Source organism: Danio rerio, chromosome 4 (genome assembly GCF_049306965.1).
Source record: "Danio rerio strain Tuebingen ecotype United States chromosome 4, GRCz12tu, whole genome shotgun sequence".
NCBI lineage: Eukaryota > Metazoa > Chordata > Actinopteri > Cypriniformes > Danionidae > Danio > Danio rerio.
The window spans coordinates 62,296,203-62,320,516 of NC_133179.1; the positions used below are offsets into that span (position 1 = coordinate 62,296,203).

The 24,314-nt window shown below is 52.6% G+C and overlaps 14 non-coding genes across 14 annotated transcripts; all 14 read left to right on the forward strand.

The window, feature by feature from the left end:
• Positions 1 to 801: 801 nt before the first annotated feature.
• Positions 802 to 965, forward strand: LOC141384051 (U1 spliceosomal RNA). Its single transcript, XR_012405100.1, has one exon. It is a non-coding gene; the product is annotated as a U1 spliceosomal RNA (small nuclear RNA).
• Positions 966 to 2,344: 1,379 nt separating this feature from the next.
• On the forward strand, positions 2,345 to 2,508 carry LOC141384052 (U1 spliceosomal RNA). Its single transcript, XR_012405101.1, has one exon. It is a non-coding gene; the product is annotated as a U1 spliceosomal RNA (small nuclear RNA).
• Positions 2,509 to 3,726: 1,218 nt separating this feature from the next.
• On the forward strand, positions 3,727 to 3,890 carry LOC141384090 (U1 spliceosomal RNA). The gene has a single exon (XR_012405146.1). It is a non-coding gene; the product is annotated as a U1 spliceosomal RNA (small nuclear RNA).
• Positions 3,891 to 5,279: 1,389 nt separating this feature from the next.
• On the forward strand, positions 5,280 to 5,443 carry LOC141384054 (U1 spliceosomal RNA). Its single transcript, XR_012405103.1, has one exon. It is a non-coding gene; the product is annotated as a U1 spliceosomal RNA (small nuclear RNA).
• Positions 5,444 to 6,663: 1,220 nt separating this feature from the next.
• LOC141384146 (U1 spliceosomal RNA) lies at positions 6,664 to 6,827 on the forward strand. The gene has a single exon (XR_012405202.1). It is a non-coding gene; the product is annotated as a U1 spliceosomal RNA (small nuclear RNA).
• Positions 6,828 to 8,047: 1,220 nt separating this feature from the next.
• On the forward strand, positions 8,048 to 8,211 carry LOC141384144 (U1 spliceosomal RNA). The gene has a single exon (XR_012405200.1). It is a non-coding gene; the product is annotated as a U1 spliceosomal RNA (small nuclear RNA).
• Positions 8,212 to 9,425: 1,214 nt separating this feature from the next.
• Positions 9,426 to 9,589, forward strand: LOC141384145 (U1 spliceosomal RNA). Its single transcript, XR_012405201.1, has one exon. It is a non-coding gene; the product is annotated as a U1 spliceosomal RNA (small nuclear RNA).
• Positions 9,590 to 10,979: 1,390 nt separating this feature from the next.
• LOC141384098 (U1 spliceosomal RNA) lies at positions 10,980 to 11,143 on the forward strand. The gene has a single exon (XR_012405154.1). It is a non-coding gene; the product is annotated as a U1 spliceosomal RNA (small nuclear RNA).
• Positions 11,144 to 12,522: 1,379 nt separating this feature from the next.
• LOC141384055 (U1 spliceosomal RNA) lies at positions 12,523 to 12,686 on the forward strand. Its single transcript, XR_012405104.1, has one exon. It is a non-coding gene; the product is annotated as a U1 spliceosomal RNA (small nuclear RNA).
• Positions 12,687 to 13,900: 1,214 nt separating this feature from the next.
• On the forward strand, positions 13,901 to 14,064 carry LOC141384056 (U1 spliceosomal RNA). Its single transcript, XR_012405105.1, has one exon. It is a non-coding gene; the product is annotated as a U1 spliceosomal RNA (small nuclear RNA).
• A 1,379-nt stretch (positions 14,065 to 15,443) lies between these two features.
• Positions 15,444 to 15,607, forward strand: LOC141384114 (U1 spliceosomal RNA). The gene has a single exon (XR_012405170.1). It is a non-coding gene; the product is annotated as a U1 spliceosomal RNA (small nuclear RNA).
• Positions 15,608 to 16,997: 1,390 nt separating this feature from the next.
• Positions 16,998 to 17,161, forward strand: LOC141384057 (U1 spliceosomal RNA). Its single transcript, XR_012405106.1, has one exon. It is a non-coding gene; the product is annotated as a U1 spliceosomal RNA (small nuclear RNA).
• A 1,220-nt stretch (positions 17,162 to 18,381) lies between these two features.
• LOC137488733 (U1 spliceosomal RNA) lies at positions 18,382 to 18,545 on the forward strand. Its single transcript, XR_011007916.1, has one exon. It is a non-coding gene; the product is annotated as a U1 spliceosomal RNA (small nuclear RNA).
• A 1,220-nt stretch (positions 18,546 to 19,765) lies between these two features.
• LOC137488732 (U1 spliceosomal RNA) lies at positions 19,766 to 19,929 on the forward strand. The gene has a single exon (XR_011007915.1). It is a non-coding gene; the product is annotated as a U1 spliceosomal RNA (small nuclear RNA).
• The last annotated feature ends 4,385 nt before the right edge of the window (positions 19,930 to 24,314 follow it).

Genomic DNA, 24,314 nt, shown 5'->3' on the forward strand with positions numbered 1-24,314 from the left:
GGTCATCATTTTATCTGCCATTAAGTAAGCGAACGCTTCGGCTCGGATCAGAGGTAACTTTGTTTCAAGAACTGCAATCTTTTGCAGACGTCTGTGGCGTTTTGGGCAGAGGGACGGTTCTAAACCAATCTGAACCAGAGGCAATTTTGCAGCCAGCCGTCGGTGGTTTCCCGTCCCAGGAATGTAAGGTGCTTGCAGCGGGAGGTTGTTTCGTTAGCGCTTCCGCTTCCGTCAGTGAAGTTCTTTTGCGGAACGTTTGTAGATCCCGTCGTCTTCTTCAAGCTATGTCGTTTGAGCACTGTGCTGATAGGCTGACGTAAGAAAACAGAACAAGGCAAGAGTGCAAAGCACGGAGCTCTAGGCAAAGGCGGTCCGAACCGCAGCAAAGCAGGAGGTCGACATGTCCAAATAGACCAAATCAGAAACTAAGCAGAGAAAAACGGCATCTGTAGAGAAAGAAAACAGATGGAGGAAAAGAAAGAAAGAACAGGAGGATCCCCTCCCCTCCCCCCATAGAGGGTCTGTTATCCCCAGATCGAGTGCGTCCGGTGGAATCCATGTGTTGGCAGCCCCAACTGATGACAAAACACAGAGCAAGCATCTGGAGGAAGCTCAAACTCTTCATGCGTTGCCACAGTTACTAGCGAGTGGTTTGCAGGCACAGGCACGTCTGCTGCAAGTACAGCGCCGTCAGGAGACAGGGGTTGCTGGCCCATTCCCCATGCTCGGTGGCTGGGCATCACCGCCCTGGAATACGGCCGATAGAAAACGGCGGCTGCCATTTGCGCCGCCCGGCAACTCATACTTACCTGGCAGGGGAGATACCATGATCAAGAAGGTGGTTCACCCAGGGCGAGGCTTGGCCATTGCACTCCGGCCACGCTGACCCCTGCGAATTCCCCAAATGTGGGAATCTCGACTGCATAATTTCTGGTAGTGGGGGACTGCGTTCGCGCTCTCCCCTGAGCACAGTGGTTCAAGACAGAGTTCAGGCGATAGCGTCGGACCCGGCTGGAGCCAAGTGGTGCTCGCTGCAGAGCCATTTGAGGAGAGCTGAGCTCCAGCGAGGGGGAGCTTAAGCTTGAGCTCCACCTTTTTTGCACTTCTTCTACGAGTGATGTCACTGGGGGTAGGGTTAGGGGCGGGGTTGGTGTACGCATTAAAACAGCTTACAGGAGGAGGAGCGACAGCTCATGCTCCCCCTCGCTGGAGCTCAGCTCTCCTCAAATGGCTCTGCAGCGAGCACCCTCTCGCTGGAGCGGCGCTTCCCTCTCTTCCTCGTCCTTTGCCAAGCCTCTTTTGCTCCAGTAGAGCCGCGCGCGCCTGTGGAAGGCCTGCCCACCCGTCGCTAGAAGAGCCCGTTCTGACGCCGAAAACTACTCGAAAGGTCCCCCCTCAAAGCGGTTTGACCAGGTGAAGGAACACGCAAAGAGAGCCCCCGGTGGCTTTTGTCCGCCAAGCGAGTGTGCCCTGTGGAATGTCAGAATTTTATTTTTACCGGCCTGCCGCTGTTACTGACGGAACGAATGCAGACCGTGTGAAAGGTCATCATTTTATCTGCCATTAAGTAAGCGAACGCTTCGGCTCGGATCAGAGGTAACTTTGTTTCAAGAACTGCAATCTTTTGCAGACGTCTGTGGCGTTTTGGGCAGAGGGACGGTTCTAAACCAATCTGAACCAGAGGCAATTTCGCAGCCAGCCGTCGGTGGTTTCCCGTCCCAGGAATGTAAGGTGCTTGCAGCGGGAGGTTGTTTCGTTAGCGCTTCCGCTTCCGTCAGTGAAGTTCTTTTGCGGAACGTTTGTAGATCCCGTCGTCTTCTTCAAGCTATGTCGTTTGAGCACTGTGCTGATAGGCTGACGTAAGAAAACAGAACAAGGCAAGAGTGCAAAGCACGGAGCTCTAGGCAAAGGCGGTCCGAACCGCAGCAAAGCAGGAGGTCGACATGTCCAAATAGACCAAATCAGAAACTAAGCAGAGAAAAACGGCATCTGTAGAGAAAGAAAACAGATGGAGGAAAAGAAAGAAAGAACAGGAGGATCCCCTCCCCTCCCCCCATAGAGGGTCTGTTATCCCCAGATCGAGTGCGTCCGGTGGAATCCATGTGTTGGCAGCCCCAACTGATGACAAAACACAGAGCAAGCATCTGGAGGAAGCTCAAACTCTTCATGCGTTGCCACAGTTACTAGCGAGTGGTTTGCAGGCACAGGCACGTCTGCTGCAAGTACAGCGCCGTCAGGAGACAGGGGTTGCTGGCCCATTCCCCATGCTCGGTGGCTGGGCATCACCGCCCTGGAGTACGGCCGATAGAAAACGGCGGCTGCCATTTGCGCCGCCCGGCAACTCATACTTACCTGGCAGGGGAGATACCATGATCAAGAAGGTGGTTCACCCAGGGCGAGGCTTGGCCATTGCACTCCGGCCACGCTGACCCCTGCGAATTCCCCAAATGTGGGAATCTCGACTGCATAATTTCTGGTAGTGGGGGACTGCGTTCGCGCTCTCCCCTGAGCACAGTGGTTCAAGACAGAGTTCAGGCGGTAGCGTCGGACCCGGCTGGAGCCAAGTGGTGCTCGCTGCAGAGCCATTTGAGGAGAGCTGAGCTCCAGCGAGGGGGAGCTTAAGCTTGAGCTCCACCTTTTTTGCACTTCTTCTACGAGTGATGTCACTGGGGGTAGGGTAGTAGAGCCGCGCGTGCCTGTGGAAGGCCTGCCCACCCGTCGCTAGAAGAGCCCGTTCTGACGCCGAAAACTACTCGAAAGGTCCCCCCTCAAAGCGGTTTGACCAGGTGAAGGAACACGCAAAGAGAGCCCCCGGTGGCTTTTGTCCGCCAAGCGAGTGTGCCCTGTGGAATGTCAGAATTTTATTTTTACCGGCCTGCCGGTTACTGACGGAACGAATGCAGACCGTGTGAAAGGTCATCATTTTATCTGCCATTAAGTAAGCGAACGCTTCGGCTCGGATCAGAGGTAACTTTGTTTCAAGAACTGCAATCTTTTGCAGACGTCTGTGGCGTTTTGGGCAGAGGGACGGTTCTAAACCAATCTGAACCAGAGGCAATTTCGCAGCCAGCCGTCGGTGGTTTCCCGTCCCAGGAATGTAAGGTGCTTGCAGCGGGAGGTTGTTTCGTTAGCGCTTCCGCTTCCGTCAGTGAAGTTCTTTTGCGGAACGTTTGTAGATCCCGTCGTCTTCTTCAAGCTATGTCGTTTGAGCACTGTGCTGATAGGCTGACGTAAGAAAACAGGACACAAAACATACAAGGCAAGAGTGCAAAGCACGGAGCTCTAGGCAAAGGCGGTCCGAACCGCAGCAAAGCAGGAGGTCGACATGTCCAAATAGACCAAATCAGAAACTAAGCAGAGAAAAACGGCATCTGTAGAGAAAGAAAACAGATGGAGGAAAAGAAAGAAAGAACAGGAGGATCCCCTCCCCTCCCCCCATAGAGGGTCTGTTATCCCCAGATCGAGTGCGTCCGGTGGAATCCATGTGTTGGCAGCCCCAACTGATGACAAAACACAGAGCAAGCATCTGGAGGAAGCTCAAACTCTTCATGCGTTGCCACAGTTACTAGCGAGTGGTTTGCAGGCACAGGCACGTCTGCTGCAAGTACAGCGCCGTCAGGAGACAGGGGTTGCTGGCCCATTCCCCATGCTCGGTGGCTGGGCATCACCGCCCTGGAGTACAGCCGATAGAAAACGGCGGCTGCCATTTGCGCCGCCCGGCAACTCATACTTACCTGGCAGGGGAGATACCATGATCAAGAAGGTGGTTCACCCGGGGCGAGGCTTGGCCATTGCACTCCGGCCACGCTGACCCCTGCGAATTCCCCAAATGTGGGAATCTCGACTGCATAATTTCTGGTAGTGGGGGACTGCGTTCGCGCTCTCCCCTGAGCACAGTGGTTCAAGACAGAGTTCAGGCGGTAGCGTCGGACCCGGCTGGAGCCAAGTGGTGCTCGCTGCAGAGCCATTTGAGGAGAGCTGAGCTCCAGCGAGGGGGAGCTTAAGCTTGAGCTCCACCTTTTTTGCACTTCTTCTACGAGTGATGTCACTGGGGGTAGGGTTAGGGGCGGGGTTAGTGTACGCATTAAAACAGCTTACAGGAGGAGGAGCGACAGCTCATGCTCCCCCTCGCTGGAGCTCAGCTCTCCTCAAATGGCTCTGCAGCGAGCCCCTCTCGCTGGAGCGGCGCTTCCCTCTCTTCCTCGTCCTTTGCCAAGCCTCTTTTGCTCCAGTAGAGCCGCGCGCGCCTGTGGAAGGCCTGCCCACCCGTCGCTAGAAGAGCCCGTTCTGACGCCGAAAACTACTCGAAAGGTCCCCCCTCAAAGCGGTTTGACCAGGTGAAGGAACACGCAAAGAGAGCCCCCGGTGGCTTTTGTCCGCCAAGCGAGTGTGCCCTGTGGAATGTCAGAATTTTATTTTTACCGGCCTGCCGCTGTTACTGACGGAACGAATGCAGACCGTGTGAAAGGTCATCATTTTATCTGCCATTAAGTAAGCGAACGCTTCGGCTCGGATCAGAGGTAACTTTGTTTCAAGAACTGCAATCTTTTGCAGACGTCTGTGGCGTTTTGGGCAGAGGGACGGTTCTAAACCAATCTGAACCAGAGGCAATTTCGCAGCCAGCCGTCGGTGGTTTCCCGTCCCAGGAATGTAAGGTGCTTGCAGCGGGAGGTTGTTTCGTTAGCGCTTCCGCTTCCGTCAGTGAAGTTCTTTTGCGGAACGTTTGTAGATCCCGTCGTCTTCTTCAAGCTATGTCGTTTGAGCACTGTGCTGATAGGCTGACGTAAGAAAACAGGACACAAAACATACAAGGCAAGAGTGCAAAGCACGGAGCTCTAGGCAAAGGCGGTCCGAACCGCAGCAAAGCAGGAGGTCGACATGTCCAAATAGACCAAATCAGAAACTAAGCAGAGAAAAACGGCATCTGTAGAGAAAGAAAACAGATGGAGGAAAAGAAAGAAAGAACAGGAGGATCCCCTCCCCTCCCCCCATAGAGGGTCTGTTATCCCCAGATCGAGTGCGTCCGGTGGAATCCATGTGTTGGCAGCCCCAACTGATGACAAAACACAGAGCAAGCATCTGGAGGAAGCTCAAACTCTTCATGCGTTGCCACAGTTACTAGCGAGTGGTTTGCAGGCACAGGCACGTCTGCTGCAAGTACAGCGCCGTCAGGAGACAGGGGTTGCTGGCCCATTCCCCATGCTCGGTGGCTGGGCATCACCGCCCTGGAGTACGGCCGATAGAAAACGGCGGCTGCCATTTGCGCCGCCCGGCAACTCATACTTACCTGGCAGGGGAGATACCATGATCAAGAAGGTGGTTCACCCAGGGCGAGGCTTGGCCATTGCACTCCGGCCACGCTGACCCCTGCGAATTCCCCAAATGTGGGAATCTCGACTGCATAATTTCTGGTAGTGGGGGACTGCGTTCGCGCTCTCCCCTGAGCACAGTGGTTCAAGACAGAGTTCAGGCGGTAGCGTCGGACCCGGCTGGAGCCAAGTGGTGCTCGCTGCAGAGCCATTTGAGGAGAGCTGAGCTCCAGCGAGGGGGAGCTTAAGCTTGAGCTCCACCTTTTTTGCACTTCTTCTACGAGTGATGTCACTGGGGGTAGGGTAGTAGAGCCGCGCGTGCCTGTGGAAGGCCTGCCCACCCGTCGCTAGAAGAGCTCGTTCTGACGCCGAAAACTACTCGAAAGGTCCCCCCTCAAAGCGGTTTGACCAGGTGAAGGAACACGCAAAGAGAGCCCCCGGTGGCTTTTGTCCGCCAAGCGAGTGTGCCCTGTGGAATGTCAGAATTTTATTTTTACCGGCCTGCCGCTGTTACTGACGGAACGAATGCAGATCGTGTGAAAGGTCATCATTTTATCTGCCATTAAGTAAGCGAACGCTTCGGCTCGGATCAGAGGTAACTTTGTTTCAAGAACTGCAATCTTTTGCAGACGTCTGTGGCGTTTTGGGCAGAGGGACGGTTCTAAACCAATCTGAACCAGAGGCAATTTCGCAGCCAGCCGTCGGTGGTTTCCCGTCCCAGGAATGTAAGGTGCTTGCAGCGGGAGGTTGTTTCGTTAGCGCTTCCGCTTCCGTCAGTGAAGTTCTTTTGCGGAACGTTTGTAGATCCCGTCGTCTTCTTCAAGCTATGTCGTTTGAGCACTGTGCTGATAGGCTGACGTAAGAAAACAGGACACAAAACATACAAGGCAAGAGTGCAAAGCACGGAGCTCTAGGCAAAGGCGGTCCGAACCGCAGCAAAGCAGGAGGTCGACATGTCCAAATAGACCAAATCAGAAACTAAGCAGAGAAAAACGGCATCTGTAGAGAAAGAAAACAGATGGAGGAAAAGAAAGAAAGAACAGGAGGATCCCCTCCCCTCCCCCCATAGAGGGTCTGTTATCCCCAGATCGAGTGCGTCCGGTGGAATCCATGTGTTGGCAGCCCCAACTGATGACAAAACACAGAGCAAGCATCTGGAGGAAGCTCAAACTCTTCATGCGTTGCCACAGTTACTAGCGAGTGGTTTGCAGGCACAGGCACGTCTGCTGCAAGTACAGCGCCGTCAGGAGACAGGGGTTGCTGGCCCATTCCCCATGCTCGGTGGCTGGGCATCACCGCCCTGGAGTACGGCCGATAGAAAACGGCGGCTGCCATTTGCGCCGCCCGGCAACTCATACTTACCTGGCAGGGGAGATACCATGATCAAGAAGGTGGTTCACCCAGGGCAAGGCTTGGCCATTGCACTCCGGCCACGCTGACCCCTGCGAATTCCCCAAATGTGGGAATCTCGACTGCATAATTTCAGGTAGTGGGGGACTGCGTTCGCGCTCTCCCCTGAGCACAGTGGTTCAAGACAGAGTTCAGGCGGTAGCGTCGGACCCGGCTGGAGCCAAGTGGTGCTCGCTGCAGAGCCATTTGAGGAGAGCTGAGCTCCAGCGAGGGGGAGCTTAAGCTTGAGCTCCACCTTTTTTGCACTTCTTCTACGAGTGATGTCACTGGGGGTAGGGTAGTAGAGCCGCGCGTGCCTGTGGAAGGCCTGCCCACCCGTCGCTAGAAGAGCCCGTTCTGACGCCGAAAACTACTCGAAAGGTCCCCCCTCAAAGCGGTTTGACCAGGTGAAGGAACACGCAAAGAGAGCCCCCGGTGGCTTTTGTCCGCCAAGCGAGTGTGCCCTGTGGAATGTCAGAATTTTATTTTTACCGGCCTGCCGCTGTTACTGACGGAACGAATGCAGACCGTGTGAAAGGTCATCATTTTATCTGCCATTAAGTAAGCGAACGCTTCGGCTCGGATCAGAGGTAACTTTGTTTCAAGAACTGCAATCTTTTGCAGACGTCTGTGGCGTTTTGGGCAGAGGGACGGTTCTAAACCAATCTGAACCAGAGGCAATTTCGCAGCCAGCCGTCGGTGGTTTCCCGTCCCAGGAATGTAAGGTGCTTGCAGCGGGAGGTTGTTTCGTTAGCGCTTCCGCTTCCGTCAGTGAAGTTATTTTGCGGAACGTTTGTAGATCCCGTCGTCTTCTTCAAGCTATGTCGTTTGAGCACTGTGCTGATAGGCTGACGTAAGAAAACAGGACACAAAACATACAAGGCAAGAGTGCAAAGCACGGAGCTCTAGGCAAAGGCGGTCCGAACCGCAGCAAAGCAGGAGGTCGACATGTCCAAATAGACCAAATCAGAAACTAAGCAGAGAAAAACGGCATCTGTAGAGAAAGAAAACAGATGGAGGAAAAGAAAGAAAGAACAGGAGGATCCCCTCCCCTCCCCCCATAGAGGGTCTGTTATCCCCAGATCGAGTGCGTCCGGTGGAATCCATGTGTTGGCAGCCCCAACTGATGACAAAACACAGAGCAAGCATCTGGAGGAAGCTCAAACTCTTCATGCGTTGCCACAGTTACTAGCGAGTGGTTTGCAGGCACAGGCACGTCTGCTGCAAGTACAGCGCCGTCAGGAGACAGGGGTTGCTGGCCCATTCCCCATGCTCGGTGGCTGGGCATCACCGCCCTGGAGTACGGCCGATAGAAAACGGCGGCTGCCATTTGCGCCGCCCGGCAACTCATACTTACCTGGCAGGGGAGATACCATGATCAAGAAGGTGGATCACCCAGGGCAAGGCTTGGCCATTGCACTCCGGCCACGCTGACCCCTGCGAATTCCCCAAATGTGGGAATCTCGACTGCATAATTTCTGGTAGTGGGGGACTGCGTTCGCGCTCTCCCCTGAGCACAGTGGTTCAAGACAGAGTTCAGGCGATAGCGTCGGACCCGGCTGGAGCCAAGTGGTGCTCGCTGCAGAGCCATTTGAGGAGAGCTGAGCTCCAGCGAGGGGAAGCTTGAGCTCCACCTTTTTTGCACTTCTTCTACGAGTGATGTCACTGGGGGTAGGGTAGTAGAGCCGCGCGTGCCTGTGGAAGGCCTGCCCACCCGTCGCTAGAAGAGCCCGTTCTGACGCCGAAAACTACTCGAAAGGTCCCCCCTCAAAGCGGTTTGACCAGGTGAAGGAACACGCAAAGAGAGCCCCCGGTGGCTTTTGTCCGCCAAGCGAGTGTGCCCTGTGGAATGTCAGAATTTTATTTTTACCGGCCTGCCGCTGTTACTGACGGAACGAATGCAGACCGTGTGAAAGGTCATCATTTTATCTGCCATTAAGTAAGCGAACGCTTCGGCTCGGATCAGAGGTAACTTTGTTTCAAGAACTGCAATCTTTTGCAGACGTCTGTGGCGTTTTGGGCAGAGGGACGGTTCTAAACCAATCTGAACCAGAGGCAATTTCGCAGCCAGCCGTCGGTGGTTTCCCGTCCCAGGAATGTAAGGTGCTTGCAGCGGGAGGTTGTTTCGTTAGCGCTTCCGCTTCCGTCAGTGAAGTTCTTTTGCGGAACGTTTGTAGATCCCGTCGTCTTCTTCAAGCTATGTCGTTTGAGCACTGTGCTGATAGGCTGACGTAAGAAAACAGGACACAAAACATACAAGGCAAGAGTGCAAAGCACGGAGCTCTAGGCAAAGGCGGTCCGAACCGCAGCAAAGCAGGAGGTCGACATGTCCAAATAGACCAAATCAGAAACTAAGCAGAGAAAAACGGCATCTGTAGAGAAAGAAAACAGATGGAGGAAAAGAAAGAAAGAACAGGAGGATCCCCTCCCCTCCCCCCATAGAGGGTCTGTTATCCCCAGATCGAGTGCGTCCGGTGGAATCCATGTGTTGGCAGCCCCAACTGATGACAAAACACAGAGCAAGCATCTGGAGGAAGCTCAAACTCTTCATGCGTTGCCACAGTTACTAGCGAGTGGTTTGCAGGCACAGGCACGTCTGCTGCAAGTACAGCGCCGTCAGGAGACAGGGGTTGCTGGCCCATTCCCCATGCTCGGTGGCTGGGCATCACCGCCCTGGAGTACAGCCGATAGAAAACGGCGGCTGCCATTTGCGCCGCCCAGCAACTCATACTTACCTGGCAGGGGAGATACCATGATCAAGAAGGTGGTTCACCCGGGGCGAGGCTTGGCCATTGCACTCCGGCCACGCTGACCCCTGCGAATTCCCCAAATGTGGGAATCTCAACTGCATAATTTCTGGTAGTGGGGGACTGCGTTCGCGCTCTCCCCTGAGCACAGTGGTTCAAGACAGAGTTCAGGCGGTAGCGTCGGACCCGGCTGGAGCCAAGTGGTGCTCGCTGCAGAGCCATTTGAGGAGAGCTGAGCTCCAGCGAGGGGGAGCTTAAGCTTGAGCTCCACCTTTTTTGCACTTCTTCTACGAGTGATGTCACTGGGGGTAGGGTTAGGGGCGGGGTTGGTGTACGCATTAAAACAGCTTACAGGAGGAGGAGCGACAGCTCATGCTCCCCCTCGCTGGAGCTCAGCTCTCCTCAAATGGCTCTGCAGCGAGCACCCTCTCGCTGGAGCGGCGCTTCCCTCTCTTCCTCGTCCTTTGCCAAGCCTCTTTTGCTCCAGTAGAGCCGCGCGCGCCTGTGGAAGGCCTGCCCACCCGTCGCTAGAAGAGCCCGTTCTGACGCCGAAAACTACTCGAAAGGTCCCCCCTCAAAGCGGTTTGACCAGGTGAAGGAACACGCAAAGAGAGCCCCCGGTGGCTTTTGTCCGCCAAGCGAGTGTGCCCTGTGGAATGTCAGAATTTTATTTTTACCGGCCTGCCGCTGTTACTGACGGAACGAATGCAGACCGTGTGAAAGGTCATCATTTTATCTGCCATTAAGTAAGCGAACGCTTCGGCTCGGATCAGAGGTAACTTTGTTTCAAGAACTGCAATCTTTTGCAGACGTCTGTGGCGTTTTGGGCAGAGGGACGGTTCTAAACCAATCTGAACCAGAGGCAATTTCGCAGCCAGCCGTCGGTGGTTTCCCGTCCCAGGAATGTAAGGTGCTTGCAGCGGGAGGTTGTTTCGTTAGCGCTTCCGCTTCCGTCAGTGAAGTTCTTTTGCGGAATGTTTGTAGATCCCGTCGTCTTCTTCAAGCTATGTCGTTTGAGCACTGTGCTGATAGGCTGACGTAAGAAAACAGGACACAAAACATACAAGGCAAGAGTGCAAAGCACGGAGCTCTAGGCAAAGGCGGTCCGAACCGCAGCAAAGCAGGAGGTCGACATGTCCAAATAGACCAAATCAGAAACTAAGCAGAGAAAAACGGCATCTGTAGAGAAAGAAAACAGATGGAGGAAAAGAAAGAAAGAACAGGAGGATCCCCTCCCCTCCCCCCATAGAGGGTCTGTTATCCCCAGATCGAGTGCGTCCGGTGGAATCCATGTGTTGGCAGCCCCAACTGATGACAAAACACAGAGCAAGCATCTGGAGGAAGCTCAAACTCTTCATGCGTTGCCACAGTTACTAGCGAGTGGTTTGCAGGCACAGGCACGTCTGCTGCAAGTACAGCGCCGTCAGGAGACAGGGGTTGCTGGCCCATTCCCCATGCTCGGTGGCTGGGCATCACCGCCCTGGAGTACGGCCGATAGAAAACGGCGGCTGCCATTTGCGCCGCCCGGCAACTCATACTTACCTGGCAGGGGAGATACCATGATCAAGAAGGTGGTTCACCCAGGGCGAGGCTTGGCCATTGCACTCCGGCCACGCTGACTCCTGCGAATTCCCCAAATGTGGGAATCTCGACTGCATAATTTCTGGTAGTGGGGGACTGCGTTCGCGCTCTCCCCTGAGCACAGTGGTTCAAGACAGAGTTCAGGCGGTAGCGTTGGACCCGGCTGGAGCCAAGTGGTGCTCGCTGCAGAGCCATTTGAGGAGAGCTGAGCTCCAGCGAGGGGGAGCTTAAGCTTGAGCTCCACCTTTTTTGCACTTCTTCTACGAGTGATGTCACTGGGGGTAGGGTTAGGGGCGGGGTTGGTGTACGCATTAAAACAGCTTACAGGAGGAGGAGCGACAGCTCATGCTCCCCCTCGCTGGAGCTCAGCTCTCCTCAAATGGCTCTGCAGCGAGCACCCTCTCGCTGGAGCGGCGCTTCCCTCTCTTCCTCGTCCTTTGCCAAGCCTCTTTTGCTCCAGTAGAGCCGCGCGCGCCTGTGGAAGGCCTGCCCACCCGTCGCTAGAAGAGCCCGTTCTGACGCCGAAAACTACTCGAAAGGTCCCCCCTCAAAGCGGTTTGACCAGGTGAAGGAACACGCAAAGAGAGCCCCCGGTGGCTTTTGTCCGCCAAGCGAGTGTGCCCTGTGGAATGTCAGAATTTTATTTTTACCGGCCTGCCGCTGTTACTGACGGAACGAATGCAGACCGTGTGAAAGGTCATCATTTTATCTGCCATTAAGTAAGCGAACGCTTCGGCTCGGATCAGAGGTAACTTTGTTTCAAGAACTGCAATCTTTTGCAGACGTCTGTGGCGTTTTGGGCAGAGGGACGGTTCTAAACCAATCTGAACCAGAGGCAATTTCGCAGCCAGCCGTCGGTGGTTTCCCGTCCCAGGAATGTAAGGTGCTTGCAGCGGGAGGTTGTTTCGTTAGCGCTTCCGCTTCCGTCAGTGAAGTTCTTTTGCGGAACGTTTGTAGATCCCGTCGTCTTCTTCAAGCTATGTCGTTTGAGCACTGTGCTGATAGGCTGACGTAAGAAAACAGAACAAGGCAAGAGTGCAAAGCACGGAGCTCTAGGCAAAGGCGGTCCGAACCGCAGCAAAGCAGGAGGTCGACATGTCCAAATAGACCAAATCAGAAACTAAGCAGAGAAAAACGGCATCTGTAGAGAAAGAAAACAGATGGAGGAAAAGAAAGAAAGAACAGGAGGATCCCCTCCCCTCCCCCCATAGAGGGTCTGTTATCCCCAGATCGAGTGCGTCCGGTGGAATCCATGTGTTGGCAGCCCCAACTGATGACAAAACACAGAGCAAGCATCTGGAGGAAGCTCAAACTCTTCATGCGTTGCCACAGTTACTAGCGAGTGGTTTGCAGGCACAGGCACGTCTGCTGCAAGTACAGCGCCGTCAGGAGACAGGGGTTGCTGGCCCATTCCCCATGCTCGGTGGCTGGGCATCACCGCCCTGGAGTACGGCCGATAGAAAACGGCGGCTGCCATTTGCGCCGCCCGGCAACTCATACTTACCTGGCAGGGGAGATACCATGATCAAGAAGGTGGTTCACCCAGGGCGAGGCTTGGCCATTGCACTCCGGCCACGCTGACCCCTGCGAATTCCCCAAATGTGGGAATCTCGACTGCATAATTTCTGGTAGTGGGGGACTGCGTTCGCGCTCTCCCCTGAGCACAGTGGTTCAAGACAGAGTTCAGGCGATAGCGTCGGACCCGGCTGGAGCCAAGTGGTGCTCGCTGCAGAGCCATTTGAGGAGAGCTGAGCTCCAGCGAGGGGAAGCTTGAGCTCCACCTTTTTTGCACTTCTTCTACGAGTGATGTCACTGGGGGTAGGGTAGTAGAGCCGCGCGTGCCTGTGGAAGGCCTGCCCACCCGTCGCTAGAAGAGCCCGTTCTGACGCCGAAAACTACTCGAAAGGTCCCCCCTCAAAGCGGTTTGACCAGGTGAAGGAACACGCAAAGAGAGCCCCCGGTGGCTTTTGTCCGCCAAGCGAGTGTGCCCTGTGGAATGTCAGAATTTTATTTTTACCGGCCTGCCGCTGTTACTGACGGAACGAATGCAGACCGTGTGAAAGGTCATCATTTTATCTGCCATTAAGTAAGCGAACGCTTCGGCTCGGATCAGAGGTAACTTTGTTTCAAGAACTGCAATCTTTTGCAGACGTCTGTGGCGTTTTGGGCAGAGGGACGGTTCTAAACCAATCTGAACCAGAGGCAATTTCGCAGCCAGCCGTCGGTGGTTTCCCGTCCCAGGAATGTAAGGTGCTTGCAGCGGGAGGTTGTTTCGTTAGCGCTTCCGCTTCCGTCAGTGAAGTTCTTTTGCGGAACGTTTGTAGATCCCGTCGTCTTCTTCAAGCTATGTCGTTTGAGCACTGTGCTGATAGGCTGACGTAAGAAAACAGGACACAAAACATACAAGGCAAGAGTGCAAAGCACGGAGCTCTAGGCAAAGGCGGTCCGAACCGCAGCAAAGCAGGAGGTCGACATGTCCAAATAGACCAAATCAGAAACTAAGCAGAGAAAAACGGCATCTGTAGAGAAAGAAAACAGATGGAGGAAAAGAAAGAAAGAACAGGAGGATCCCCTCCCCTCCCCCCATAGAGGGTCTGTTATCCCCAGATCGAGTGCGTCCGGTGGAATCCATGTGTTGGCAGCCCCAACTGATGACAAAACACAGAGCAAGCATCTGGAGGAAGCTCAAACTCTTCATGCGTTGCCACAGTTACTAGCGAGTGGTTTGCAGGCACAGGCACGTCTGCTGCAAGTACAGCGCCGTCAGGAGACAGGGGTTGCTGGCCCATTCCCCATGCTCGGTGGCTGGGCATCACCGCCCTGGAGTACGGCCGATAGAAAACGGCGGCTGCCATTTGCGCCGCCCGGCAACTCATACTTACCTGGCAGGGGAGATACCATGATCAAGAAGGTGGTTCACCCAGGGCGAGGCTTGGCCATTGCACTCCGGCCACGCTGACCCCTGCGAATTCCCCAAATGTGGGAATCTCGACTGCATAATTTCTGGTAGTGGGGGACTGCGTTCGCGCTCTCCCCTGAGCACAGTGGTTCAAGACAGAGTTCAGGCGGTAGCGTCGGACCCGGCTGGAGCCAAGTGGTGCTCGCTGCAGAGCCATTTGAGGAGAGCTGAGCTCCAGCGAGGGGGAGCTTAAGCTTGAGCTCCACCTTTTTTGCACTTCTTCTACGAGTGATGTCACTGGGGGTAGGGTTAGGGGCGGGGTTGGTGTACGCATTAAAACAGCTTACAGGAGGAGGAGCGACAGCTCATGCTCCCCCTCGCTGGAGCTCAGCTCTCCTCAAATGGCTCTGCAGCGAGCACCCTCTCGCTGGAGCGGCGCTTCCCTCTCTTCCTCGTCCTTTGCCAAGCCTCTTTTGCTCCAGTAGAGCCGCGCGCGCCTGTGGAAGGCCTGCCCACCCGTCGCTAGAAGAGCCCGTTCTGACGCCGAAAACTACTCGAAAGGTCCCCCCTCAAAGCGGTTTGACCAGGTGAAGGAACACGCAAAGAGAGCCCCCGGTGGCTTTTGTCCGCCAAGCGAGTGTGCCCTGTGGAATGTCAGAATTTTATTTTTACCGGCCTGCCGCTGTTACTGACGGAACGAATGCAGACCGTGTGAAAGGTCATCATTTTATCTGCCATTAAGTAAGCGAACGCTTCGGCTCGGATCAGAGGTAACTTTGTTTCAAGAACTGCAATCTTTTGCAGACGTCTGTGGCGTTTTGGGCAGAGGGACGGTTCTAAACCAATCTGAACCAGAGGCAATTTCGCAGCCAGCCGTCGGTGGTTTCCCGTCCCAGGAATGTAAGGTGCTTGCAGCGGGAGGTTGTTTCGTTAGCGCTTCCGCTTCCGTCAGTGAAGTTATTTTGCGGAACGTTTGTAGATCCCGTCGTCTTCTTCAAGCTATGTCGTTTGAGCACTGTGCTGATAGGCTGACGTAAGAAAACAGAACAAGGCAAGAGTGCAAAGCACGGAGCTCTAGGCAAAGGCGGTCCGAACCGCAGCAAAGCAGGAGGTCGACATGTCCAAATAGACCAAATCAGAAACTAAGCAGAGAAAAACGGCATCTGTAGAGAAAGAAAACAGATGGAGGAAAAGAAAGAAAGAACAGGAGGATCCCCTCCCCTCCCCCCATAGAGGGTCTGTTATCCCCAGATCGAGTGCGTCCGGTGGAATCCATGTGTTGGCAGCCCCAACTGATGACAAAACACAGAGCAAGCATCTGGAGGAAGCTCAAACTCTTCATGCGTTGCCACAGTTACTAGCGAGTGGTTTGCAGGCACAGGCACGTCTGCTGCAAGTACAGCGCCGTCAGGAGACAGGGGTTGCTGGCCCATTCCCCATGCTCGGTGGCTGGGCATCACCGCCCTGGAGTACGGCCGATAGAAAACGGCGGCTGCCATTTGCGCCGCCCGGCAACTCATACTTACCTGGCAGGGGAGATACCATGATCAAGAAGGTGGTTCACCCGGGGCGAGGCTTGGCCATTGCACTCCGGCCACGCTGACCCCTGTGAATTCCCCAAATGTGGGAATCTCGACTGCATAATTTCTGGTAGTGGGGGACTGCGTTCGCGCTCTCCCCTGAGCACAGTGGTTCAAGACAGAGTTCAGGCGATAGCGTCGGACCCGGCTGGAGCCAAGTGGTGCTCGCTGCAGAGCCATTTGAGGAGAGCTGAGCTCCAGCGAGGGGGAGCTTAAGCTTGAGCTCCACCTTTTTTGCACTTCTTCTACGAGTGATGTCACTGGGGGTAGGGTTAGGGGCGGGGTTGGTGTACGCATTAAAACAGCTTACAGGAGGAGGAGCGACAGCTCATGCTCCCCCTCGCTGGAGCTCAGCTCTCCTCAAATGGCTCTGCAGCGAGCACCCTCTCGCTGGAGCGGCGCTTCCCTCTCTTCCTCGTCCTTTGCCAAGCCTCTTTTGCTCCAGTAGAGCCGCGCGCGCCTGTGGAAGGCCTGCCCACCCGTCGCTAGAAGAGCCCGTTCTGACGCCGAAAACTACTCGAAAGGTCCCCCCTCAAAGCGGTTTGACCAGGTGAAGGAACACGCAAAGAGAGCCCCCGGTGGCTTTTGTCCGCCAAGCGAGTGTGCCCTGTGGAATGTCAGAATTTTATTTTTACCGGCCTGCCGCTGTTACTGACGGAACGAATGCAGACCGTGTGAAAGGTCATCATTTTATCTGCCATTAAGTAAGCGAACGCTTCGGCTCGGATCAGAGGTAACTTTGTTTCAAGAACTGCAATCTTTTGCAGACGTCTGTGGCGTTTTGGGCAGAGGGACGGTTCTAAACCAATCTGAACCAGAGGCAATTTCGCAGCCAGCCGTCGGTGGTTTCCCGTCCCAGGAATGTAAGGTGCTTGCAGCGGGAGGTTGTTTCGTTAGCGCTTCCGCTTCCGTCAGTGAAGTTCTTTTGCGGAACGTTTGTAGATCCCGTCGTCTTCTTCAAGCTATGTCGTTTGAGCACTGTGCTGATAGGCTGACGTAAGAAAACAGGACACAAAACATACAAGGCAAGAGTGCAAAGCACGGAGCTCTAGGCAAAGGCGGTCCGAACCGCAGCAAAGCAGGAGGTCGACATGTCCAAATAGACCAAATCAGAAACTAAGCAGAGAAAAACGGCATCTGTAGAGAAAGAAAACAGATGGAGGAAAAGAAAGAAAGAACAGGAGGATCCCCTCCCCTCCCCCCATAGAGGGTCTGTTATCCCCAGATCGAGTGCGTCCGGTGGAATCCATGTGTTGGCAGCCCCAACTGATGACAAAACACAGAGCAAGCATCTGGAGGAAGCTCAAACTCTTCATGCGTTGCCACAGTTACTAGCGAGTGGTTTGCAGGCACAGGCACGTCTGCTGCAAGTACAGCGCCGTCAGGAGACAGGGGTTGCTGGCCCATTCCCCATGCTCGGTGGCTGGGCATCACCGCCCTGGAGTACGGCCGATAGAAAACGGCGGCTGCCATTTGCGCCGCCCGGCAACTCATACTTACCTGGCAGGGGAGATACCATGATCAAGAAGGTGGTTCACCCAGGGCGAGGCTTGGCCATTGCACTCCGGCCACGCTGACCCCTGCGAATTCCCCAAATGTGGGAATCTCGACTGCATAATTTCTGGTAGTGGGGGACTGCGTTCGCGCTCTCCCCTGAGCACAGTGGTTCAAGACAGAGTTCAGGCGGTAGCGTCGGACCCGGCTGGAGCCAAGTGGTGCTCGCTGCAGGGCCATTTGAGGAGAGCTGAGCTCCAGCGAGGGGGAGCTTAAGCTTGAGCTCCACCTTTTTTGCACTTCTTCTACGAGTGATGTCACTGGGGGTAGGGTAGTAGAGCCGCGCGTGCCTGTGGAAGGCCTGCCCACCCGTCGCTAGAAGAGCTCGTTCTGACGCCGAAAACTACTCGAAAGGTCCCCCCTCAAAGCGGTTTGACCAGGTGAAGGAACACGCAAAGAGAGCCCCCGGTGGCTTTTGTCCGCTAAGCGAGTGTGCCCTGTGGAATGTCAGAATTTTATTTTTACCGGCCTGCCGCTGTTACTGACGGAACGAATGCAGATCGTGTGAAAGGTCATCATTTTATCTGCCATTAAGTAAGCGAACGCTTCGGCTCGGATCAGAGGTAACTTTGTTTCAAGAACTGCAATCTTTTGCAGACGTCTGTGGCGTTTTGGGCAGAGGGACGGTTCTAAACCAATCTGAACCAGAGGCAATTTCGCAGCCAGCCGTCGGTGGTTTCCCGTCCCAGGAATGTAAGGTGCTTGCAGCGGGAGGTTGTTTCGTTAGCGCTTCCGCTTCCGTCAGTGAAGTTCTTTTGCGGAACGTTTGTAGATCCCGTCGTCTTCTTCAAGCTATGTCGTTTGAGCACTGTGCTGATAGGCTGACGTAAGAAAACAGGACACAAAACATACAAGGCAAGAGTGCAAAGCACGGAGCTCTAGGCAAAGGCGGTCCGAACCGCAGCAAAGCAGGAGGTCGACATGTCCAAATAGACCAAATCAGAAACTAAGCAGAGAAAAACGGCATCTGTAGAGAAAGAAAACAGATGGAGGAAAAGAAAGAAAGAACAGGAGGATCCCCTCCCCTCCCCCCATAGAGGCTCTGTTATCCCCAGATCGAGTGCGTCCGGTGGAATCCATGTGTTGGCAGCCCCAACTGATGACAAAACACAGAGCAAGCATCTGGAGGAAGCTCAAACTCTTCATGCGTTGCCACAGTTACTAGCGAGTGGTTTGCAGGCACAGGCACGTCTGCTGCAAGTACAGCGCCGTCAGGAGACAGGGGTTGCTGGCCCATTCCCCATGCTCGGTGGCTGGGCATCACCGCCCTGGAGTACGGCCGATAGAAAACGGCGGCTGCCATTTGCGCCGCCCGGCAACTCATACTTACCTGGCAGGGGAGATACCATGATCAAGAAGGTGGTTCACCCAGGGCAAGGCTTGGCCATTGCACTCCGGCCACGCTGACCCCTGCGAATTCCCCAAATGTGGGAATCTCGACTGCATAATTTCTGGTAGTGGGGGACTGCGTTCGCGCTCTCCCCTGAGCACAGTGGTTCAAGACAAAGTTCAGGCGGTAGCGTCGGACCCGGCTGGAGCCAAGTGGTGCTCGCTGCAGAGCCATTTGAGGAGAGCTGAGCTCCAGCGAGGGGGAGCTTAAGCTTGAGCTCCACCTTTTTTGCACTTCTTCTACGAGTGATGTCACTGGGGGTAGGGTAGTAGAGCCGCGCGTGCCTGTGGAAGGCCTGCCCACCCGTCGCTAGAAGAGCCCGTTCTGACGCCGAAAACTACTCGAAAGGTCCCCCCTCAAAGCGGTTTGACCAGGTGAAGGAACACGCAAAGAGAGCCCCCGGTGGCTTTTGTCCGCCAAGCGAGTGTGCCCTGTGGAATGTCAGAATTTTATTTTTACCGGCCTGCCGCTGTTACTGACGGAACGAATGCAGACCGTGTGAAAGGTCATCATTTTATCTGCCATTAAGTAAGCGAACGCTTCGGCTCGGATCAGAGGTAACTTTGTTTCAAGAACTGCAATCTTTTGCAGACGTCTGTGGCGTTTTGGGCAGAGGGACGGTTCTAAACCAATCTGAACCAGAGGCAATTTCGCAGCCAGCCGTCGGTGGTTTCCCGTCCCAGGAATGTAAGGTGCTTGCAGCGGGAGGTTGTTTCGTTAGCGCTTCCGCTTCCGTCAGTGAAGTTCTTTTGCGGAACGTTTGTAGATCCCGTCGTCTTCTTCAAGCTATGTCGTTTGAGCACTGTGCTGATAGGCTGACGTAAGAAAACAGGACACAAAACATACAAGGCAAGAGTGCAAAGCACGGAGCTCTAGGCAAAGGCGGTCCGAACCGCAGCAAAGCAGGAGGTCGACATGTCCAAATAGACCAAATCAGAAACTAAGCAGAGAAAAACGGCATCTGTAGAGAAAGAAAACAGATGGAGGAAAAGAAAGAAAGAACAGGAGGATCCCCTCCCCTCCCCCCATAGAGGGTCTGTTATCCCCAGATCGAGTGCGTCCGGTGGAATCCATGTGTTGGCAGCCCCAACTGATGACAAAACACAGAGCAAGCATCTGGAGGAAGCTCAAACTCTTCATGCGTTGCCACAGTTACTAGCGAGTGGTTTGCAGGCACAGGCACGTCTGCTGCAAGTACAGCGCCGTCAGGAGACAGGGGTTGCTGGCCCATTCCCCATGCTCGGTGGCTGGGCATCACCGCCCTGGAGTACGGCCGATAGTAAATGGCGGCTGCCATTTGCGCCGCCCGGCAACTCTTACTTACCTGGCAGGGGAGATACCATGATCAAGAAGGTGGTTCACCCAGGGCGAGGCTTGGCCATTGCACTCCGGCCACGCTGACCCCTGCGAATTCCCCAAATGTGGGAATCTCGACTGCATAATTTCTGGTAGTGGGGGACTGCGTTCGCGCTCTCCCCTGAGCACAGTGGTTCAAGACAGAGTTCAGGCGGTAGCGTCGGACCCGGCTGGAGCCAAGTGGTGCTCGCTGCAGAGCCATTTGAGGAGAGCTGAGCTCCAGCGAGGGGGAGCTTAAGCTTGAGCTCCACCTTTTTTGCACTTCTTCTACGAGTGATGTCACTGGGGGTAGGGTAGTAGAGCCGCGCGTGCCTGTGGAAGGCCTGCCCACCCGTCGCTAGAAGAGCCCGTTCTGACGCCGAAAACTACTCGAAAGGTCCCCCCTCAAAGCGGTTTGACCAGGTGAAGGAACACGCAAAGAGAGCCCCCGGTGGCTTTTGTCCGCCAAGCGAGTGTGCCCTGTGGAATGTCAGAATTTTATTTTTACCGGCCTGCCGCTGTTACTGACGGAACGAATGCAGACCGTGTGAAAGGTCATCATTTTATCTGCCATTAAGTAAGCGAACGCTTCGGCTCGGATCAGAGGTAACTTTGTTTCAAGAACTGCAATCTTTTGCAGACGTCTGTGGCGTTTTGGGCAGAGGGACGGTTCTAAACCAATCTGAACCAGAGGCAATTTCGCAGCCAGCCGTCGGTGGTTTCCCGTCCCAGGAATGTAAGGTGCTTGCAGCGGGAGGTTGTTTCGTTAGCGCTTCCGCTTCCGTCAGTGAAGTTCTTTTGCGGAACGTTTGTAGATCCCGTCGTCTTCTTCAAGCTATGTCGTTTGAGCACTGTGCTGATAGGCTGACGTAAGAAAACAGGACACAAAACATACAAGGCAAGAGTGCAAAGCACGGAGCTCTAGGCAAAGGCGGTCCGAACCGCAGCAAAGCAGGAGGTCGACATGTCCAAATAGACCAAATCAGAAACTAAGCAGAGAAAAACGGCATCTGTAGAGAAAGAAAACAGATGGAGGAAAAGAAAGAAAGAACAGGAGGATCCCCTCCCCTCCCCCCTGCGAATGGCGATCGACCTGTACGGCGTGCAAATTTCACTATAGATGTGTAGGCAATTACAGCACCTGATTGGTTGATTGAGTTTCAACAAACCATGAATGAATTGCTTTTACGAGTGAACAACCGCCTGGTGATGTCATCAAAACAAATAGTAGTAACTGTCAGAACACGTTCTATATGGTGTGGTGCTTTTGAAATTAAAGCAAACAACTCTAACTGTGCACAAAAGTAAACTATGAAATGATCATTTAATAAGTTTGTTATTAAAATTTAATAAGTTCCGTCAAAATCCTCATAAACCTCAACAAATGTAATATATAAATTAATATGTTATATCAGTTCTATAAATAAAATATTCATATGTAATATAATTAATAGTAGTAATTAAAGGTCAAACTTTTTTTAAATGCATAATGTTTAGTAGAGTTATTCTTAAACATGTTTGTATAACAAAAAAATGCAAATATTTAGCTTCTGTTCTATTATATTATACAGATATACCATCATATTTCTAATAGCAGTGATACAATTACATAAAATGAACAATAATCCCTTACTTTGTCACTGGGTGAGTATTTTAATTATAGTAACTAACTACTTTGTAACAAATTACAACATTTCTATTTTGAGAGTGTAATGTCATAGGATATTTGATTAATGTACTGTTTTTTTTTACACCATATTAACCAAGTGGTATTTGTATGTTGCAGGTGAAGCTTGATGTTAAAGTGTGGTTTAAGGATGAATCCAGTGGCATCCCATCTGGCGGCAACAGGATAAGCTGTCTTCGACTCCAGAGCTGGACTTGGAAAAACACAGAGGAGCAATAGACATTTCAGAACACCTGTACCAGAGATTACTATTAAAATGGACTGCATATTATTGTCATAGAGTTAGATAATATTATTCTAAATTAAATTCAAATGATTTAGGCAATTTTTAAAAACTAATGAAGTCATTCCCACAAATACAAAAACAAACACGAGGTTGTATTTTATTATCCAAATTTATTAAAAGTGCAAAAGAAAAGTTCTAAACATATTGTTAGACCTGCCTGACATAAAAATGTATACAATAGATATGCTTTGTACATAATAAATAAAAACACATTACTATCACTATAATTAATTATAATATTATTGATAGCAGTTATAGATATAAGAATATATTTGTATATATTAACAAAAAATTGCTGCCAGGTCAAGCATTCAGATATTTAAAAAAAAGTTCCTTTAAAAAAACAAAGCTAACAATTAAAGTATAAAAAGCAACATTAGTAATCAAAAAGTAGTTATTAAAATACTTTAACCTAATATTATATAATTATTAAACATAAATAAAAAAACAAGAAAACAATCAACGAAATACTGTAAACTGTAAAACAATATAACATACATTTCTGCATCAAAACAGTGTTACAAAAATCAACAAATTAGTGTAAAACATTGTAAACTTAAACAAATGTTAATATAACATTCATTTCTGCAACAATAACAACAATCAACAAATTAGTGCAAACTGTAAACGGTTGCATTTTTGCAACAATAAATTACAATCTACAAATCAGTTTAAAACAATGTATACTCTGAAACAATCAACTGGTAATATTACATACATTTGTGCAACAATAAGTGTAACAACAATGAACAAATTAGTGCAAACTGTAAAAAACTGTAAACTTTAAAACAAATAAATGTTAATATAACATTTATGCATCAATAACAGTGTTGCAAAAATTAACAAATTAGTGTAAAACACTGTAAACTCTCAAACAACCTACTGTTATAATAACATATACATTTTTGCAACAATAACATGGATAGAGGTCCAGTTAGACAGACTCGGAGGCCTGAGACTGAGAGACCAAGAGAACGTCCACAGCCCTTTTAAAGTCTTCAAAACAGTCAAAGTCTGCCCAGCAAGGTTTGTGGACGTGGAGGCTTTGGAGCTCTCACAGTAGCTCTTCTTTCTGTATTTCTTGTGGCCTTGAGTTGGTTGGCCACACAGAGCACAGATGTAAACCTTCACTGAGGTTGGATGTCCAGAGCCACTGAGTTCTGCCTTTTTCCTCTTGTAGACTGTTGATCTTGAGGGCAACAGTGGCTGCGGCAAGGAAACAGCGGGAGGTGCAGTCAGCGGAGTGTGTGTGTGCCGGAGTCCTGCGGGCATTGAATGGGCTGGCGCAGGAACTGGTTGAGCAAGAGCAGAGGGAGGGACAGGTAAGATTTGCGGGAGCCTTTGCTTCAACTTTCGGGTGCCGGCCAGAGAAGTGGTGATGGGATACTGCACTGCAGGCCGGCTGGTATGGGGTCTTTCCTCTTGAAGCTCCTCAGCGGGGGGCTGGCTGGTGCTGGAGACGCTCTGGTGACGACGGAGGACAGACAGACCCTGGTCGGTGACGTTTGTGGCTGACAGCGCCTCCTGCCTCCTGATGAACTTGCTCACGCACTTTGAATTTTATTTCAGGATGGGAATCCTGAGTTTGCTGAGCTGATCATCGTCCACCGTCACTCTCTGCTGCACACGCTGGTACAGTTTAGTGATCTGCTGTTTCAGCGGTGACCCTTTAGCTTTTCCTCCAACACCAGGATGAAGCCACAGCTGTTTGACCAGGCAGTACATCAGCTGGTTCTTTCTGGAGTCCACCAAGTGTGCGGCTGAGTAGCGCTGGCTGAACTTGAGCTTCTGCACCAGGGACGCCTCAGTCGGATCTCCACTGGTGCGGCCAAACAGAGCATTGCCCCAGCGTGCAGAGTAGAGGCTGTCGAATTGTTGGATGCTGCGGTCATGGAGGTCAAGCTTGTTCCAGGCGCTGATGACCTTTTGCCTGGTCGACTCATTTAGGGCAAGTTTTCCTTCCTCCAGGGCGATCTCAACAAGGACTTTACACAGATCCTCTACGTGCTGGTACCCAGGCAGATGATTGGGACCGCACACGTCCTCCACACAGGGGTCAAATTCAGCAGCCACTGCCTGATCGGTGAGGCACAGACAGTTCCTCAGAGGAGTCAGGCTGTCCCTCTCGCGGTCTGAGGAGTAGCCCACATCATCATCTTCCTCCTGCGGCTCTTCCTCTGCCACCCCAGCAGGAACATCTTCGTCCTCATCCTCATCTGCCTGAAGTGTCTCTCTAGTCTGAGCGTAATGATCAGGAGCACTGAAGGGCTCTGAGGACTGGGAAAACAGGTACTCCAGACCAATGCGCTCATCACCAGCAGGAACCGGAGGCCTGTAGTTTGCCTCCTCCACCTCCCCAAATAGCTCCTGGCACCTTTGGTTTAGGCGATGAGCTGCGAAAGTCTGCTGAGGGGACTTTTCCTTCCACCATTCCAGGAAATTCTGGAGGGTGAAACCACATCCGGTCATCCTTCAGGACTTTCCTCCACTTTCTGTTTCCATATTTGTCTTTATAAGACATGGCCCTCTGAAAGAGTCCCCTTTCAGTATCCTCCTT